Raw genomic sequence first — 18,490 nt, 5'->3', positions numbered from 1 at the left:
AGGCACTCCTGTCTTCCACTGCCTCCCGCAGTTTGGTCAAACTCATGCTGGTAACCTCGAAAACACTATCCAACCATCTCATCCTCTGTCGCCCCCTTCTCCTTGTGCCCTCCATCTTTCCCAGCATCAGTGTCTTCTCCAGGGAGTCTTCTCTTCTCATGAGGTGGCCAGAGTACTGGAGCCTCAGCTTCACAATCTGTCCTTCCAGTGAGCACTCAGGGCTGATTTCCTTCAGAATGGATAGGTTTGATCTTGCAGTCCATGGGACTCTCGAGTGTCTCCTCCAGCACCATAATTCCAAAGCATCAATTCTTCGGCGATCAGCCTTCTTTATGGTCCAGCTCTCACTTCCATACATCACTACTGGGAAAACCTTAGCTTTAACTAGACAGACCTTTGTTGGCAAGGTGATGTCTCTGCTTTTTAGCAGAGGTATTATTATAATACCCCGCCTTTTTACCTGGCTGGGACTCAAACATTTCATTTTATACTATAAGTATTTCCTGTAATATTTTACTATAACCAAGCAGTGTGTAATTAAGTAAAAAAAAAAAAGGATTTCCATGAAAAGGCATGCAGCTGAGAGGATCTGAGCCCTCCTTCCTCCTCTGACCACCTTCTTTTACCCAGGCACTTTTGTCAAAGCTGAGCTCCAATATTGGGGGTCAACCACCAGGCCTCCACACAGAGCCATCTTTCCTATTGGGCTTACTGGCGCATTGCACCAGGGCGCTGGACTCTCAGGGGCCCTCAGCAAGTGGGGAAGCTGTGCGCCTTTGCCAGCGGACTCCCCTTTCCCTTCACGCCCACCAGCTGTGCCCCATCAACCATATGGTTGGTGGACATGCAGCTTCCTTCCCAAGCCTCTGCGGGAGGAGAGTGATCCCCGCAGAGGCTTGGGAAAAGATCGACAACTCTGGGAAACTGGGGGGGGGGGGGTTGGTGGTGCCTGAGGGATCTTTGCACCACGGCGCCAGATATGCTTAAGACTGCCCTGCATCCACACGCCTTTTCATGTAAGAATTCAACATCAGCTCCTGTTTTATATGTGAATAGATAGATGGGACATGGAGTAATAATAATAATAATAAATAATAATAAATTTTATTTATATCCCGCCCTCCCCAGCCGAAGCCGGGCTCAGGGTGTCTAACAACAATAAAACAATACAAAAGTACAACACAAACAACACTCTAAAATCATTCATTATAAAATTAATTAAATTCAAGCCACTGGCCACCATTTAGTGGCTGCTGTCGCATAAGTTCGGCTTTAAGATTCTGGCAATACTTTTTAAATAATGCCTTCTAAAGGGACAGTCCATTATTGATGGACTGGAAATAATGATATAATAATAATAATAATAATAATAATAATAATAATAATAATAATAATATCTTAAAGAGCATAAGATGCACCCCTTGTTTCCAAGCAGAGATCTTCCCACCACCCCAATAACCTCTGACTTTATCATGGAGAATAAAACATCTATTGATGGCTACAAATTATGATGATATTGTTATTATTTAGACATGTATACTGCCCTTCATAGGGACGCGGGTGGCGCTGTGGGTAAAACCTCAGCGCCTAGGACTTGCCGATCACATGGTCGGCGGTTCGAATCCCCGCGGCGGGGTGCGCTCCCGTCGTTCAGTCCCAGCGCCTGCCAACCTAGCAGTTCGAAAGCACCCCCGGGTGCAAGTAGTTAAATAGGGACCGCTTACCAGTGGGAAGGTAAACGGCGTTCCATGTGCTGCGCTGGCTCACCAGATGCAGCTTGTCACGCTGGCCACGTGGCCTGAAAGTGTCTGCGGACAGCGCTGGCTCCCGGCCTATAGAGTGAGATGAGCGCACAACCCTAGAGTCTGGCAAGACTGGCCCGTACGGGCAGGGGTACCTTTACCTTACTGCCCTTCATGGGACGCGGGTGGCGCTGTGGTCTAAGCCATTGAGCCTAGGGCTTGCCAATCAGAAGGTTGGCGGTTCGAATCCCTGCAACAGGGTGAGCTCCCGTTGCTTGGTCCCAGCTCCTGCCAACCTAGCAGTTCGAAAGCATGTCAAAGTGCAAGTAGATAAATAGGTACCACTCCGGCGGGAAGGTAAACAACATTTCTGTGCACTGTTCTGGTTTTGCCAAAAGTGGATTAGTCATGCTGTCCACATGACCCGGAAGCTGTACACTGGCACCCTTGGGTATTAAAGCAAGATGAGTGTCGCAACCCTAGAGTCGTCCGCGACTGGCCTTAACGGTCAGGGGTCCCTTTATCTTTATACTGCCCTTCATCCAAAGATAGGGAAACTTCCAGAGTCAAAGGTAGTAGGCTGCTGAACAATAGGCAGTAGTAGGCATCAACTGCTTTCATGCCTTTTTTGTATGTTTCCCAGAAGCGTTTGGTGGCTTACAGTGGGGAAAAGGATATTGGACTGCTACATACATGACATACATTTAAAGTAACTGCATCAAAGAAGAACCCTAGGAGCTGTTAAGGCTGCTTGGAATTGTAGGGGTGAACGACAGTTCCTAGAATACTTGGGGGGAAGCAATGTGCTCAAAATGCATGGTGTGTACCCAGCCTAAATTGGTCTGAACCCAGCTGGTATCTTTGTCTGTTTTGATCTGGGAGATTTTCTGAGCATAGAAGTTGCTTCTAAATATGGATCACTATGAAATGTTGCAACTCTGGACTTAACAGTAAACAAATCCATTGAATTTGATAAGGAATTGACTCAGGAAGCCCATGCAGCTGGACAAGAAGAGAAACTTGAGAGTTTTGAGAGTGTGAAGAAAGAGATATATGTTGTTCCTGAGGAAAAGGAAGGAGGAGCTGTAACTTTGCAGATGATAAAGGAGAGCCAGAGGCCTGACATGATGGCTACAAAGGAAAATAAGAACTTGATGGCGAAAATTTGGTCTGAATTGGAGACTGAAGAATGGAGAGATCTCCTTATGTGGAGATCTGAAGACCCAAGGATTACAAATTTGATTAAGGTGGAAGTTGGAGCTTTGGAGACATTTGGATTTGAAAGGAGTAAGAAACGAGATTCAGGCTCCACTTTTAAGTATGGAGGTCTGGCTGGAAGAAACATGGACCCTATTGGACTAGAGCTTCTCCGAGATTTGGTGCTTAATACCAAGGACTATAAAAAAAACCGGCAGAGAGGAATTGAGAGAGAATTAAGAGCTTCGGATGTGAGGTCTCCAGGCTGATAGTAGATTGACTGATAGACGCTTGTTGGGGATTGGAACCGGGAAAGGAGGGGGGGTGGAGTTTGGGAATCCAAAGGGTGTATAATTATAATCTGTTTTGCTTTTACTTTGTTTTGTTATTTGTATGAGAATTGAGGAAATCGTGGAAGGGAATTTAGGCCAACTTTAGAAAAAGGTTGAACTAAATATAAAATATAAAATGGTTAAAAATTAGGGACAAGAACTTGTTGAACCAACAATTTGAATTGGAATACAAGAGGGGGAGGTGTGGGGAAGTCAGGGAAATATGTTATTGAAAATAAGGATTGTGAATTCTATGTGTTTTTAAACTTTTTTGTTTCTTCTTTTTTGATTTTTTAATGTATTACAATGGAAAATTTTAATAAATATCTTTTTTAAAAAAATAAATAAATATGGATCACTATGACACCAATATAATTACCCAGGTACACAGGGACATCCTTCCCATGCTCTCTGTATTTCTCTCATTTGGCAGCAAAAGCAGTTTTCCCCCCATAAGACTCAACCCCAAATGTGAAAACTCTTTCCCTACCCAATCCACACCCCCACCCAACATGGCACAGAAAACCTGGACTATGAAATAAAAAGATGGAAAGACAGCTGCCAAGGGCCAGATGTTGTGGCCTTATAAATTGCAATTAAATTACACTGCCAGCTATGCTACATAACCCACCAGTTTTTATATTCTGCCATGCTGTATCATCTGATGCCACCATTCTGCCAGTTCCAGCCACATAATGACGACTTTCAGATATTTCCTGCTTTCAATCACGCACTTACTTCCCCTCACCATGTGAGTGTTTTGAAAATGTCCTATTACGTTCCCCGTTCCCCGCTCCCCGCTGATAATGACTTAAGAGTTTTTCCACATCACCATTTGCAACAGCATCTTCCTGCTCTGTTGGTTCATATACACCCTTCTACAGCATCTACTCAGTCTGTGCAGTTCCTGTTTGACACAGTGACTAGGGCTGGGCAATAGCTGTTTTTCAACATTGTGATACATCGTCAGCTAAACATTGCGATGAGGGACGCGGGTGGCGCTGTGGTCTAAACCACTGAGCCTCTTGGGCTTGCAGATCAGAAGGTTGGCGGTTCAAATCCATGTGACGGGGTGAACTCCCATTGCTCTTTCCCAGCTCCTGCCAACCTAGCAGTTCGAAAGCATACCAGTGCAAGTAGATAAATAGGTACTGCTGCAGCGGGAAGGTAAACTGCATTTCTGTGCACTCTGGCACTTGTCATGGTGTCCTGTTGCATCAGAAGCAGTTTAGTCATGCTAGCCACATGACTCGGAAAGCTGTCTGTGGGCAAACACTGGCTCCCTGGACCTGAAAAACGAGATGAGCACCTCGCCCCATAGTTGCCTTTGACTAGGTTTAACCGTCCAGGGGTCCTTTACCTTTACCATTGCGATATACAGTGGTACCTTGGGTTAAGTACTTAATTCGTTCTGGAGGTCCGTTCTTAACCTGAAACTGTTCTTAACCTGAAGCACCATTTTAGCTAATGGAGCCTCCTTATGCCGCTGTGCTGCCGGAGCACGATTTCTGTTCTCATTCTTAAGCAAAGTTCTTAATCTGAGGTATTATTTCAGGGTTAGCAGAGTCTGTAACCTGAAGTGTATGTAGCCTGAAGCGTATGTAACCCGAGGTACCACTGTACTGATATACAGTGGTACCTCGGGATGCGAACGGGATCCGTTCCGGAGCCCCGTTTGCATCCTGAACAGAACTTAAGACGCAACTGCATGTCTGCGCGTGTGCAGGTTGCGTTTCGCCGCTTCCGCACATGCGTGTGACATTTTGACCGTCTGCGCATGCACGAGTGGCGAAACCCGGAAGTAACGCGCTCCGTTACTTCTGGGTTGCCGTGGAGCGCAACCTGAAAATACTTATCCTGAAGCGTATTTATTCCGAGGTATGACTGTACCACGATGTCTGAAATAAGGATGTACGTGTGTGTGTGTGTGTGTGTGTGTATCTATCTATCATCTATCTATCTATCTATTTATATGGAACTGATAATACACATTGCATTATGCTATATCTTAATGTGTTTTTCATGCTTTCTTTCAACACTTTGTTAAAAGAAAAAAAACCAACAAAAATCTAGCTGGAGTTGATGGGAGTTGCTGTCCCCAAATAACTGGAGGGCACCAGGTTGGTGAAGGCTGATCTTAAGGCTGCTAGCTCTTGATTTTAAACGTTCTTTCCAATGCATTCAAGCTACTTGAAAGGAGATTTCCACTAAACACCAGGAAGAACTTTCTGACTGTAAGAGCTGTTTGACAGTGGAGCAATTTCCCTTGGGAGGTGGTGGACTCTCCTTCCTTGGAGGTTTTTAAGCAGAGGTTGGGTGGCCATCTGTCATGGATGCTTTAGTTGAGACTTCTGCATTGTAGGGGGTTGGACTTGATGGTGCTAGGGTCCCTTCCAACTCTACAATTTGATGATTCCCCTGCCCCCCAGAACCACGTGAGCCAGAGGAGAGTCTGGATTAGATGACTCTGAGAAGCTGGGGTATAGTCGGAGTTGAACCTGGTGCCCACATTTATGGGTGAAGCTGAAAACGCTCTTGCCAGGTCTTGGACAGAACCTGGAACTTACAATTTTCTGGCCACTCAGAATCTACTTTGTAACCCTGTCTTAAACTTAACATTTCCCTTTACAATACCATTTGCCAAAACTTAGTTTTCTTCACGCTTTCCAGCAGATGTCACTCTGTCTCTGCATAATTTCCATTGGAAGTAGTGCTTTCACTGATAGAGGAACAGAAGGGCTGCCCTGGTAGTCCCTGTTCTCAACAAAGGCCACAAAGAGAGTTTTGTTGTGGCTTTCTAAAAACTACCAGATTGATTGCGGCAGAAGCTATACAGTATATCAGGCATAGGCAAACTCGGCCCTCCAGATGTTTTGGGACTACAACTCCCATCATCCCTAGCTAACAGGACCAGTGGTCAGGGATGATGGGAGTTGTCGTCCCCAAACATCTGGAGGTCTGAGTTTGCCAGGCCTGATATATATCTATGCATGAGTCTAGAGTAAAAAACAATGCAAGCAATGCGAAGGAAACTTGTAGAAACCCAAGGATATGGTGCTTGCTTTCGGGAAATGGCCCTAGTTTAGTGCAGAGCGTCTGCTTTGCAGGCAGATGGTCCTGGGTTCAATCCCTGGCATTTCCAGGTAGTGCTGGGAGGGACTCCCTGTCTAAAATCCTGGAGAGCTGCTATGTCATGGACTGGTTAGATGTAGAGGAATGGTGGGAGCAACCAGCTGTGGAATCCCCCAGGGAAGAAGGCTCAGAGCCAGGGTGGTGGGACGATGATGAGTGGTCAGAGGAAGAAGACTGGGAGGAGGAGGTGTCAGCAGCTGAAAATGTAACAAGGCCTAGGGAGCTGGGGGAAGTCTGTGGCGAAGAGAAGTCCAGAATCAAAGTAGGAGAGGAGGGAAGCCAAGAGGCAGAGATGAGTCTGGCTGGTGAAGAAACCAAGGTGTCTCTCCCTCCTACTGCTACAAGCTCTCTTCCCCGCTGGTCTCCCATGAGAGGCATGATGTGGGAGGTGCAAAGGCAGACACACATGCGCTGTCTCAGATTGCTTGAGAAAAAACTGGGAGAGGAGGAGAAATAGGCAGCTGTGGGAAGGCAGGAACCTTCAGTCTCTGCAACTGCTTCATAGGGGCAAAACCTACCAAAGAAGAGTTGCTGTGCTCATTAGGCCTGACACTCCCATGCAGATCCTGTTTTTCTAATAACTTCACCTACTCTGGGTGATCTACTGCTGGCTCACTCCTGACATGCCACCTGGTCCATGTAGACCATACTGGAGTAAGGCGACCCAATGGTCTAACTTGGTATGCAGCAGCTTCTCTTAAGTATAGTTCAACATAGGCTGTGCTCCTGCTCCACCCTGCTCACCCAACTTGTATATCAGGAATGAAATGGATGCTGCCAAACAACTGTGGCATTGCTGATGCCAGTGAATTTATGAAGGGTGCTTCTCAAATTTCCCTTTGGTTGGGCAAGAAGCGAGCCTTGAAAGCGGTCCATTAAGGTGAATGGGACACTGCCCCACCAAACTCAGTGTGCCCCCAGGCAGCCCCCTATCCCTGTGTTGACATTTCCATTCCACCTTAAGGAACAGACATGGGATTGTTACGTGTCACATGTCTGTTTACATTCCAGCACAGTATGCTGGGAACTTCTGTTGTGTGTATTGCTTTTGCTTTTAGCTGTTCTCTCTGAGACGACATGAGAAAGAGAGATGACAGGTTTCTTTGTCCTGATTTATGATTAATAAATCTGTAGTTGTAGTATGCTTCCACAAGCCTCACGCCTATTCTGTGTGCACAGTTCAATCTGCTGATAGTGTGCCCTGGCTGTGAAGCCTGGGTCGCTGATTTACATCGGAGCAGAGGTGATGGCCTTGCACGGGTCGGTGGATGGAGACAGCCGAGCTGGGGCTTGCCAACTGGCCTCCCATCCCTCTGCATGCCGACACCCTGCCTGTTTTACAGACAGACAGTCCGGGGGGTGTCATTACCTGCCAGCTTCTTCCTCCTCCTCAGTCTCAGTGTTGGCCCTTGGAGGACTCAGCAGGGAAGTGGATAACGATGAAACTAGAATTAGTTGCCTCTGCCTGCCGTTAGATCTGGCACCATCGACTGTTGGGCTCCCTGCCTTCTGCCCCACCCCTCCCCATCAGCACCCGCTGCCCCTGGAAGGGGGCATTTGTGATGCTTTTAATAACTGTGGACTGAGTTTGAATGCAACCTCTGTAGAATGATGGCTTACCTTTCAGTTCTGCATGGATATCTTTTAACTCTACACATTATGGGGCTGTCTATAGCAAGCTGACATTTTCGCCTGATGCATCTCCCCAAGGAAGCTGAGGTCTGGGGGGGTGGGGTGGGGGGGAGCCCTTCAGATGCTCCTCTCTTGAACAGAGCTGAAATTTCAGAGGGCAGCTGGATTTGCTAATATTCTGTGTTTCAACACACTGAGTGTGAGGCGCAATTATGGGACATGAGGCAGAACAGCTTGCTCGATTGCCGTTGTATTAACTCCACAGAGCTGATGGTAGTTTAAAAAAAATGGGCTTGCTCGCAGACTAAGCCAATATATAGGGTCTGGAAGGTAAATCCAAGCCAACTGTAAATTGTGCCATAGTATCTTTCTAATTCATGGAGCCATGCCCTCTACCCCAAAATGCTCTCTTGTTTTAAATCACTTTGGAATTATTACGGTGGGAAGAGGAGGCCATTTGTTTGTGCAGCATTAATAGAAATAACATCACCCACAGTTTGCAGTGAGGCTGTGTGCTGTCAACCCCATTGGCTGGCTCAGATTTATTTTGCTGGCCATTAGGCTTAATGACAATTGTCCTTTTATGTTAAAGTGCGATCTAGTGCAAAAACAAGCACATACGCAATGGTGTCTGGATAATTGTCTGGGAAACAGGGCTGGATTCAACATTTTATAGGCGAAGGCGAATTCTTAAAGGAAAAGACAGTTCTGCAGTGATGGTGATGAGTCAGTCAGCAACACTCAGCAGGGATGGGGTTGTGGTACAAGACATCTGGTGGGCACCAGGTTGGGAGAGCTGGTTGTAGCCTATAGACCCATCTCCTTAACCCCACCCCATAATGATTTGGGAGGGCACTGAGCTGGCTGCCGCTGACTTGGAGTTTCTTGTGGTTTTCAAGTGGCGCAGGAAGGACACAACCTTTAGCATCTTCCATGCCTGTATGCCTCTTTCTGTAAGTGTTCATGCAATTGCATAGCGTGTAGCCACAGGGGCAGTTGACCCGGGCGCAAAATTGTTAGGTCACAAAATTCCAACTCCCAGTGCTGCCTCAATACAGCTGCGTGCTTCCATTGCTGGGCTCCGTTGAAAATGCTTCTCCATGCGAACCAGGAAGTGACCACTCCAGGCAACAGAATGACTCTTATTTTCTTATCTCTGTGGCTGTGATTTCCTGGGTGATGCAGACGCCGTTAGGTACTTGAATGCACATGCATACTCCATCCATTCCCTCTCTCCCACCCCTCTGCGCAGCCCTGGGTGCTGGCAACCCACGCTACGACACTGAGCTCATGTGATATTGGATATCTCAGCAGAAGCAAGAGAGCTGAGAATCGAACGTTTCTGATTGACGTCGACTCAAGGAATCCCCAGGACCTCTTTTCTGTCCTTGATTATGGCCTTCTAAGGCCTGGCCCACTGCCCCCCTTCCTGCAGTAAGATGGGAAATAATGTTTATTTTTGTATGCTTCCATTTTACTTATATTTGAAACATTTTCCCTGCTTTTTCTAATTGCAAAGTCTTTGATCACATCCTCAAAACTAATCTTATGTAATACATCTGCTTCTATGCGTAGTAGAGATAAGGCATCCAACAGAAGTTCTGTTGGGATTGTTAATACAAACACATTCTTTATTATGGTCCAAAGACCCGCAAAAACAATTTCAAAAGCAAAGTACAGCAGAAATACAGAAAAGATAAAACTAGACAGCCACTGTTTTATCCAAGACATGTTGATTTGTAATTCTTTCTACCTCCGTGAGATATTTTTGCCACGGCCAGGGTTATATCATTTTTCTTATCTTCAAGGAGATACTTAAGATAAAAGATAACAGGGTTTCCAGGTAAATTGACCAATAAGGGCTTAATTAATTGGTTCCTGGCTTGTTTATACAGCCCACAGTATAGTAAAATATGTTTCATGCAATCAACAGCCTGAGAGCATAAACAGAGTCTATTCTGGTAAGGTGTACCAGTCAGCCTGCCGTTTAGGGGATTTTAAAAATATACTTCAACTGAGAAAATGAATGTTTAGCTGAGCAATTTGTGACCGTTAATGTTAAATATCCAGCAATGGAAAATTTCTGTGGTGCCCCCTTTCTATGATGTTCTAAGCACATGTTTATTTTGCTTAATGGTTAATCTAGCCCTGCTTAGAACATAAGGAAGGATGGAGCAAAAACCCAGCCAGTTCCTTTTCTCCCTTCCTCCTCTTTGGCTGTTTCCTGGGCTCCCAAGCTCTGACAGGGACCCCTTAAGAGTCCATCTCCGCTTCTCCCCATCCCCGACCCCCTGAGACACCCCCCCAAGCAATGCCCCAACTACTAGCTGCTGTGACCTGAAGAGATCCAAGACCCCGATCCTAACGCATGAGGCAACAGCAACAACAGTGGCATAATTCAGTGGGGTTTTTTTCTCCCCTCCTCTTTCTCCCCCCACTGCCTCTCGAAAGAACGGCAGTGTTATTATTCATCTGTACAACTTCAGACGCGAGGCGAAGACGAAGCAATTACTACCTTTTGGACTGTCAGGCCTCGTTGCAAGTTTTGAGTGACAGCGGAGAAGCCGCGCGCCAAGGCTCACCCCAAGTTTACGGACAGGCCTACTGGCTGAGAGGCTCCGGTGATTTAATTTCTGGGAGTTGAAATGTATTTATTGTTTGATGGCCTACTAAATTATGAGGCTGCGGGCTTGTCAAACACATTTGCCAGATTTTCCCGCGCATCATCCCAGGTGGAGAGCCTGATAAACAGCCTGGCATCACATCACATGGAATGACCGATGGATGCGTCATATATTTTTAATAGACATAATGTTTTAATAAACATCTACCCACACGTTACTAAAACACTGGCTTTAAAAAGAGGGAACCGAGCGGGGGGGACTTGCCTTGAGCCATGTAGCTACCCAGCTGTGAATTTTATAATGCAAGCATCTCTACATCATTAGATGTTATGATGGCTCTTCCAGCTACCCAACTAATAATTGTCTAGGCACACTTTAAAAAAAACAAAACAACTGAAAAAGTTTCACACAATAGGACTGTGGCTTAATATCACCCAGGAGTCAGACACAGATTGTGCACTGTGCTCCAGCATATCTTCAGAGCATGTGCAGAGTATCGCTGAGAAACTGAAACATGCACTCACTTGTACCTGAGCACAGGGGCAGAAGGTTTGATTTCGAGGTAGGTGTGAGTCCACAGCACCCATTGTTTTAGCCAATTAAACACTACACAAAAGTGAAGGAAAACCACTATGTTCTTACACATGTATGGAATTCTATCCAGAATATGATGCTTGGCATAGAATTTGTGTTTCTGTGTATCTCAGTTTTTACTAAAACAGGCAAGGAAGAGTTTCTAGTCCTCAGTGATGTTTGGAAGGGATGTTTGAAAGCAAACACAAAAGCTGGGGTATTGAAACCGGAAAAGTAGTTTTATAAAAGTGAGGTTTTCTCAGGATTTGATTTAAAAGCAAAACCTGTAAGCCTATTTCCATGGAATCAAGCTGTGCTTAAGGCTGTAATCGTACGCACATTTGTTGGGAGTAATCCCCATATTCCAATAAATAATACAAACGATGTGTGTATATTCCATCGACACACAATGTGCAATGCAATCTGATGCATAAGACCTACTGATTTCAATTGGACTGTCTTCCTTGAGAGCGCGACAAATTGGTTCCTTGCATTAGTTGTGACTTCTGGAAAAGGAAAAGGAAACTGCAAACTCTGATCATTACATTGTAGATAGCAAATCAAACACAATTTCTCCCAATATTTCTGTGCAGAAAAATTTCTGCTGTTTTCCCTGCCTAGCTTTGCAAGTTTGGGTCAATAGTATATTGAGGATCGTACTGTTAAATTGCCACTTGATCTTTCCATAGTTTCTTCAAGCCCCATTCCTCTCCTCCACCAGCCCCTGATTCCTAAGGGAATGTGGTTTCATTAACTAGCAAAGAAATATGTTTCTTCCCCGAAGAAAATATGAGCTGCATTTGCTGCTGCTTGTTTTTGGCTTTGATGGCTGTGTCTATTAGAGAGTGATTTCTAGTGCATCCCTCTTGTTTCTGTCACCGTTCATAAACTCCGCTCCCAGAGGCTCTGGAGAAACTTGATCTCTGTCTTCTTTTAAATTATGCTGTGGCTTCCTAGGTGGGAAACGAGAGTTGCCACCTTGGGCAGCAGCCGAGGCGTGTCTACTCAGAAGTAAGCCCCACTCACTGCATTCAGAGGGTTTTACTCCCATGCAAAGGATTGCAGCTTGGGGTGGAGAAATATCTCAGTTTCAATTTCTATCCATTTTCTCATTTTTTAAGCCTTCAGTTCAGCTCTCCACATTCTTGCATATGTTTGGGATTTTTAAAAAAGTCCTGCTGAAAGTTTGTCAGCATTTTGGCATACATGTCTCCTAATGTACACAGTTTATTTGGTATGCACTTTTGTCTTATGTTAATTTCATTAATCATAGAATTGTAGAGTTGGAGGGGACCACGAGGGTCATCTAGTCTAACCCAGAATCTTTTGCCCCAGATGTGGCTCAAACACACAACCCTGAGATTAAGAGTCTCCTACTGTACTGACTGTCCAACCCATGCATTTCTTCTGCATGTTGCTTTTGCTAACATATGCGATTTTATGCACACTTTCCACTGATATGCACATTTTTAGCACACATCACTTGGCTGGAGAAGCGCATCATGAAATATGAAGAAATGGGAATTTCAAAGTATAGCTCGGTTTTCACAATGTTTCAGGAAAGTGTGAATTAGGTCATTCAAGCTGAATGGAAATTATGGAAAGTCTAACTATCCATTATATGGTTAGTATTGCTATTCACCAGTGGAGCAAAACAAGGTGATTATTGCCAACCCCCCAAAAATATTACGGGATAGTAAGTAAAGAGAACTAGCGTGGTGTAAGTGGCGGAGTCAAGCACAGAACCTTCTCCCCTGGAACACTGAAAATCTTGCTCAGCCTCCCGATATTTCAGCATTCTCAAGCCAACCTTCACCTTCATAAGGACTAGGAACTTGAGGGAGTTGTGCTCCATCCAGACCCTCCAAGTGTCCCTATTTTACAGGGTCTGCCCCAGCTTTACAGGTGCCCTCCCTGTTTCTGATTTGATCCCGGAATGTCCCGCTTTTCCTTGTTGTTGTTGTTTAGTCGTGTCCGACTCTTCGTGACCCCATGGACCAGAGCACGCCAGGCACTCCTGTCTTCCACTGCCTCCCGCAGTTTGGTCAAACTCATGCTGGTCGCTTCGAGAACACTGTCCAACCATCTCATCCTCTGTCGTTCCCTTCTCCTTGTGCCCTTAATCTTTCCCAACATCAGGGTCTTTTCCAGGGAGTCTTCTCTTCTCATGAGGTGGCCAAAGTATTGGAGCCTCAGCTTCAGGATCTGTCCTTCCAGTGAGCACTCATGGCTGATTTCCTTCAGAATGGATAGGTTTGATCTTCTTGCAGTCCACGGGACTCTCAAGAGTCTCCTCCAGCACCATAATTCAAAAACATCAATTCCTTAGGATGTCCCTATTTTCATTGGAGAAATGTTGGAGGGTATGGAGTTATGCGACTCCCGAGCCAAAGAGATAAGTAACTATCCAATCTTTAGAAGACATCTGATGGTAGCCCTGTATACACAAGTTTTTAAAAATGTTTTATTGTGTTTTTATATATGTTGGAAGCTGCCAAGAGTGGCTGGAGCAAGCCAGTCAGATGGGCAGGGTACAAATAATAAAGTTGTCGATGTTGTTGTTATTATATAGGGTGCCCCTATTTTCATTGGAGAAAATGTTGGAGGGTATGTCCATCTCCCAGGAATTATGCTTTGAAAGCCACGTTGGGCTTTTCCTGCCACCAAGCGGCATATGAACTTTATTAAATAAATAAGAAAATGTGAGCTTTTTGTGTGTCAGGTTGCACACCAGGAATGCAATAAATGTCTGTTTTGCCACCTGCCTGGAACTGAAAACAAGGGCTTGATGGCAGACCACAGCAATTGACTTTTGCATTGGTAGCCCTTGCCTGATCTCCTGATGGCCGAGTTGCTGCTGTTTGCAAGGAAGGAGAGAGAGAGAGAGCGCTGTGTGAGTGCACCAGCAGGATAGCGTCATTGTGTGAACACAGATTAAAAACACAGTTCTGGAAATGCCACGAGTGCGTAGCAAACAGGAGGCAGAACGCAGCCTAAATTAGCGTCTTCTCCAAAGAGAAAACAACACCTTCTGAGACCACCATTCCTCTCTGTTGTTTAACCTAATGCAAGGGCCCACTTTTATGGCAGGGCGGCTATGGCATATTGCCCCCCCCCCCCGCGCACATAGTTATTAAGCAAAACGAAACGCTGTCGAATTTCTCTGACCACCGTGTTTACACATCAGGAGCGTGCTGTCAGGGCAAAGTCTCGAAAGTCTTTGTGGGTTATGACATTCCCTCTTAAATGTGCTGAGCTTTCTTTTTAACCTTTCGTAAAACGTTGTGATCTTTATGGACTGTATCATATTGTGCCATAATGTGCTTTATTGTCCACAGAATAAGCTTTTCTTAAAGATAATTGGAAAGCTGGAAATGGCTGCTATCGGATGGTGTTTTTTTTTTATTAAAAAAAAATACATTATTTCTGAAATGGGGCTGGTGTGTAATAATGACCCTATCTGTTCAAGATTTAAGATTTGCCTTGGCAGAGAAAATTGATCCATTTCACCTTTGTCTAATGGAAATTTTTATCTTGGATTATCTGTTTATGTAAATGAATGTTCCTATGAAAAGAGAACTTGAGGGGGCTGTAAATCTCACTGACACTTCGGTTTCATGGGGGGGAAATTGGAAAGGAGGCTAGTATTTATCTGTCTGAAATTGGTTATAAAAACAAAATTATCTGCATGTACTTCAGCATCTGATGTTCTCTGGAATTTCATTATGCTTTTGAATAATGTGTGGCTACAATATGAATATGAAGGATTCTTTCTCCCCCTTCCTTTTGACTAGGTTACAAGTTCCAGCCGCAACACACATCCCTTACTAATACCAGCAATTTCATGCTTAACACTCTCTGCAGTGCAGCCATAGTCAACATGGTGCCCTCCAGATGTGGTGGACGACACCTCCCACCATCTCTCACCATTGGCCATGCTGGCTGGAGCGGATGGGAATTGTAGTCCAAAAGAGCACCACATTCACTATCCCTGCTGCAGTGTCCAGCTAGCAGAGCTTTAGTATGTTGTGACATCATGACATTCCACCTCCTGCATGACAGCCAATCACATGTGGAGCCCTGCTAGTAGAACTTTAATATATTGTGACATCATGACATCCAGCCCGCCAGGGCCAGATTTAGGTTTGATGAGGCCCTAAGCTACTGAAGGTAATGGGGCCCTTTATATGTCCAGCTGTCCTTTGTCAACAACCAATTGTCACTGTTTTTTTGTGTTGAGTATATGCTATATGGTAATATATGGACCTAATAGGTATCTAAAGCCATTTGCACGTAACAAAATAGGTATTTTATCAAAGTAATTGTTGAACTGAAATACAGTTAAGAAGAAGTATATTAATAGTGAAATACAATTAAGAAGAAGTATATTAATAGTGAAATATTTATTAAGCTCTAACTTAAAATGATTTTTTTATTCATAACAAACTTAGTAATGCAAACACATTGGCATTTGGCAATAACAAAAGTTCCTTTAGAAACACAATTTACAAAGACTCATAATCTAGTCTCTAGAAACTTGCTATAACATGATATAATAATAGCAAATCAGTAATGTTTTAGGGAGCAGGTTAGCAGGCGGGGCCCATTAATTATATCATAGGAGCCTACACAACACAACACAACACAAAACAAAACACTGTTGCTGTATGTAGGTTTTATTTTATTTGTTTTTTATCTTATATTTTGGAAATGTACATCCAGGTATTTTTCCTTTAATTTTTTTTAGGGCCCCCAAGAGAGTGAGGCCCTAATCTATAGCTTGTTTAGCTTATATATAAATTTGGCACTGCTGTCTGCTCCCATGACAGTCAATCATGTGTGGAACAAGGACAGGGAAACTTGGAAACTGTTTTACAGTCTGCACTGGTATTGAAGGTCTGAGAACTGCCTGTCACACTTTGCATTTGACCATCTTGTTTTCAGTGGCTTCCACACTTCTTTCTGGAGCTTTAGCACAGTGGGGTCTTTGGGGCTTTTGTTTAGCAGAGCATCTTGGACACTCCCAATTACACTTGGCTACCAGAGTTCTACTTTCCACATTTCCCTGCCAGGGAGCTGCAATGACACTCAGGCAATGTGGGCAGCATTAATTGTCACCTGAGCGCTTGGCAGGTGAGATTGAGATAGATGGAACGAGTAAAAAGCAGCGTTGAGATACAATTGCCGACTTAACATTCCATTTGTGTACAACCAAAAAAGGAGGCTGGGAAAGGACAAAGGGGAGGGACAATTCCTGCTATTTTCTTGAGCTAGTAGGTTTGCCTGCCGCAGGGACTCTGCAATGCTGCAAAAAGGGATGGCCAGCCTGCTGCTAGAGACACTTCTGATCACCACACAGCTTCATATTAACTTGCCACCAGCTGACCCATTCGTTGTAAACAACTTCCTCCAGGCACAGTTTTAATCTGGGCTCCTTAGCATGTTAAGGAATGAGTTAATTCTCCATAAGATGGTAAAGTTAAAGGTAAAGGGACCCCTGACCATTAGGTCCAGTCGTGGCCGACTCTGGGGTTGTGGCGCTCATCTCGCTTTATTGGTCGAGGGAGCCGGCGTACAGCTTCTGTGTCATGTGGCCAGCATGACTAAGCCGCTTCTGGCGAACCAGAGCAGCGCACAGAAACACTGTTTACCTTCCCGTTGGAGCGGTACCTATTTATCTACTTGCACTTTGATGTGCTTTCGAACTGCTAGGTTGGCAGGAGCAGGGACCGAGCAACGGGAGCTCACCCTGTCATGGGGATTCGAACTGCCAACCTTCTGATCAGCATGTCCTAGGCTCAGTGGTTTAACCCACAGCGCCACCTGCATCCCCCATAAGATGGTACAAAAGCTTTCCCCCCCCAGGATAAAGCTGCAGAACATTCATGACTGTCATATCTTTGTTGCTGTGCAGACTGGCATGTAGCGTTGGCTCTTATAGCTGGAAAGACTCGTGAAGAAGAAACAGAGGACTGAAGTTGCAGGACTTTGGAGAAAGGTCTCTGAAAGCTGAAAACCCTCTCTGGGCTCAGAGAGAGGAGCCTTCTTGAAGCAACTAGGTATAGTGTATGTCTAGTGCAGATGTTTTGAGACTACAATTCCCATCATCCCTGACCACTTGTCCTGTTAGCTAGGGATGCTGGGAGTTGTAGTCCGAAAACATCTGGAGGGCCAAATTTGGCCATGCCTGGTCTAGTGTGTTTTGCGTTTACTAAGTAAAACAGCCTCTGCTACACTTTGTCTGCTGTGGGAAGTTGTATTGCTTCTGATTGTGCACAATCACCCAACAGGTTATTAGCACAAACATTCAGCCTAGGAGCAGGGAAGGAAGGAATTGGATTCAGTTTTGCATGTAAAGGTGAACCTAGTTTGCTCTTTGCGGATCAATACGTGAACCAAAACACTGCCATCCTTTATTAGGGCGAAGTGTGAAAATATTGGTGAAAATGGCATACAGAAATGCATTATATTTTTTGCAAAAATGTGTATATTAGGCAGAATGGCATACAAATGTGTATATTATGAGAAATTTCTTTTAAAGTGTTGAATTGTCATGAGGCCTTTTTTAAAAAAGGCAAACTGATGTAGAAATGTGGAGAACTGAACTTAAGGTCAGAAAAATGGAAAACTGAGAAAAAGCTGAAATTGACAAATTCGCTCATTCCTACTTAGGGCTAGACCCTGGAATTTATTTTCAATGGTCTAATTCAGCCCTTCTTCATAAGGAAAATGAAAATAGTGCTCTTAAGCACACACAGAGGGCCTTTCTTTTACCACCTAATAACTACCATCATATAGCACACATAAATATGTCTGTCTGGTTTTTGTTTTCTAAAACAGGGTTGATTTGATGTGCTCCAGACCTTAAATTCATTTTTTTACTGATGTTAGCTAGGAAGGAGGGATGGAAATATCAAAATCAAACAAACAGTACCCAGGATTAGAGAGCAAGGCTTTGGATGGCGATCAAGTAAGGTTTATACAAAGTAGACCCATTGAAGTTAATGGACCTTAACTTAGCCATGTTCATTAATTTCAGTGGTCTACTCTGAGTAAAGCTTAGTTGAATGGCTCTGAACATGTGCAGAATCTTTTCTTCTTAAGAAATGGCGAAGGGCCACCATAGCTCAATAGTAGAGCATCCATATTCCGTGCAGAAGATTCTAGGATCATTCCCTGGTTGGCATCTCCAATGGGACTGGGAGGGACCCCTGCAAGAAACCCTGGTGAGTCACTGCCAATCAGTGTAAACGATACT

This window comes from Podarcis raffonei, chromosome 9 (genome assembly GCF_027172205.1).
Source record: "Podarcis raffonei isolate rPodRaf1 chromosome 9, rPodRaf1.pri, whole genome shotgun sequence".
NCBI classification, from domain to species: domain Eukaryota; kingdom Metazoa; phylum Chordata; class Lepidosauria; order Squamata; family Lacertidae; genus Podarcis; species Podarcis raffonei.
This window is presented reverse-complemented; position numbering follows the sequence as displayed.